Source organism: Apium graveolens, chromosome 7 (assembly GCF_009905375.1).
Source record: "Apium graveolens cultivar Ventura chromosome 7, ASM990537v1, whole genome shotgun sequence".
In the NCBI taxonomy this organism is placed as follows: Eukaryota; Viridiplantae; Streptophyta; class Magnoliopsida; order Apiales; family Apiaceae; genus Apium; species Apium graveolens.
The window spans coordinates 103,367,931-103,370,568 of NC_133653.1; the positions used below are offsets into that span (position 1 = coordinate 103,367,931).

A 2,638-nucleotide genomic window follows, 5' to 3' on the forward strand; every position below is an offset into this window, starting at 1 on the left:
ACTTCTATCTTAATTGTGGATGCTTGGTATAATGGTATTAGTACAATGAAAGTTGGCTTTTATCAGTTTCGTGTTATTCGATTAATGTCATCACTGTCACATGCTAAAGGTAATAACAATGGCTATAGAAGGAAGTAATAATGAAGTTGTGATCTCATGAGTATTTTATTATTGATAAATTGAAGTGTTAGTTAAGTGGTTAATTAAGTAGTTAATTATAGTTAATATTTAATCAACAATTTTAAGTGTTATTATCTTAACATTGAGAAGTAGTCATACATTGGTGAGTGAGTTTAATTAGACAATAACTTAGTCTGAGTCTCTGAGGGAACGAACTAGAAAGTATTCTATATTACTTGCGAACGCGTATACTTACGTGAATATTAGTGCATGTTTTCGCCCCAACAAGTTTTTGGCGCCGCTGCCGGGGACTCGGCGTATTTGTTTAGTTTATGTACTTACCATCATTGGTCATTAGGACTCAGTGATTAGGACGTAGTAGTTAATTACTCTTTTCGGTTGTGTTTCAGGTACTTTAGCAAGCGTTTATGCAAACTCATTCTCGTGATCGCAAGAGGACCTTAAATACAGCTGAGGAGAAAGACGAAGTTCTTGATACTCCGGAGAAGTTAGATTTTGAGGATTCGGATTCAGGAACTGAGCAGAAAGAACCAGTAAACATGGGAGATCGTATTGTTCAAGCTGGTCCAGCTCTTATGGATTTTTCTCGGCCTAAAATTGATGACATTCAGTCAAGCATCCTTCATCCGGCTATTCAAGCTAACACCTTTGAAATCAAGCCGGGCACTATTCAGATGGTGCAGAATTCTGTTTCTTTTGGAGGAGCGGTAACTGAAGACCCCAACATGCACATAAGGAATTTTGTCGAGATCTGCAGCACTTTTAAGTATAATGGCGTGACTGATGAGGCTATCAAGTTGAGGCTTTTCCCATTCTCACTGAGGGATAAAGCTAAAGACTGGTTACATTCTGAACCAGCTGGGTCCATCACTACGTGGCAAGATCTTGCGCAAAAGTTTCTGGTGAAGTTTTATCCAATGGCAAAGACTGCTGCTATGAGGAGTGCTCTTACTCAGTTTGCGCAGCAACCTACAGAATCTATGTGCGAGGCTTGGGAATGCTACAAGGAAATGTTGAGAAAATGTCCACATCATGGAATGCCGGATTGGATGGTAATCACTGTTTTTTATAATGGTTTGGGGGCCCATGCTCGATGCAGCAGCTGGAGGCGCCTTATGGGCTAAAAGCTATACTGAGGCGTATAATCTTATCGAGACGATGGTTGCAAATGAGCATCAAAACCCAACTCAGAGGATGACGTCAGGCAAGGTAGCAGGTATTCTGGAAGTTGATGCAGCCACCGCTATTGCAGCCCAGCTCCAAGCGCTATCAATGAAGGTTGATTGTTTGGCTACGTATGGAGTTAATCAAATAGCTATGGTTTGTGAGCTTTGTGCAGGTTCTCATGCTACGGATCAGTGTTCTCTTGTCAACGAATCTGTTCAGTATGTGAATAATTATCAGCGACAACAGCAGCCTGTGCCAGCGACCTATCATCCTAACAACAGAAATCATCCAAATTTTAGCTGGGGGAATTATCAGAATGCTATTCAGCCAACATATCAGCAAGGAGTAAGTAAACAGTTTAACCCACCTGGATTCCAGCAACCACAGCAGTATGCTACAAGGCAATCATATCCTCAACAGGGAAGTGCAGCTGCACCTACTAGTGCTGATTTTGAGGAACTTAAGCTGTTGTGCAAGAGTCAGGCGGTTTCTATCAAGACCTTGGAAAATCAAATCGGTCAATTAGCCAATGCAGTGCTCAATCGTCAACCTGGCACTCTTCCCAGTGACACGGAAGTACCAGGCAGGAAGGAAGCTAAAGAGCAAGTCAAGGCTATTACCTTAAGGTCTGGAAAAGTAGCTGATGCTGAAAAGGCAAAAGAAGTCGAAGCTGAAGTTAGAGATGAAGAATCTAAGCAAAAGGAGAAAGTGGCGGAACCAAAGAAGACTACTGTTGAACACACTCTGCCTGAGGCTAATACAGGGGAGAAACAACTCTATCCTCCACCACCTTTTCCTAAGAGATTGCAGCAACAAAAGCTGGATAGACAGTTCGGGAAGTTTCTGGAGGTGTTCAAGAAACTTCACATCAATATACCTTTCGCTGAGGCGCTGGAACAAATGCCTAGTTATGCGAAGTTTATGAAGACTATTCTTTCAAGGAAGGTGAAACTGGATGACCTTGAAACCGTTGCTCTCACGGAAGAATGCAGCGCGGTTCTGCAACAAAAGTTACCACCAAAACTGAAAGATCCAGGAAGCTTCACCATTCCTTGCACCATTGGCAATCTAACTTTTGACAAGTGCCTCTGTGATTTGGGAGCAAGCATTAATCTGATGTCGTTGTCGATCTTTAAAAAGCTGGATCTGCCTGATCCAAAACCCACATACATGTCGCTACAATTGGGGGACCGTTCCATTACTTACCCAAGGGGCATAGTTGAGGATGTGCTCGTCAAGGTGGATAAGCTCTTCTTTCCTGCTGATTTTGTTATTCTGGATTTTGAGGAAGATAAGAAGATTCCCATAATCTTGGGGAGGCCTTTCTTGG

The 2,638-nt window shown here is 42.3% G+C and overlaps 1 non-coding gene across 1 annotated transcript; it reads right to left on the bottom strand.

The window, feature by feature from the left end:
- Positions 1-1,073: 1,073 nt before the first annotated feature.
- LOC141675753 (small nucleolar RNA R71) lies at positions 1,074-1,180 on the bottom strand. The gene has a single exon (XR_012556388.1). It is a non-coding gene; the product is annotated as a small nucleolar RNA R71 (small nucleolar RNA).
- Positions 1,181-2,638: the final 1,458 nt, after the last annotated feature.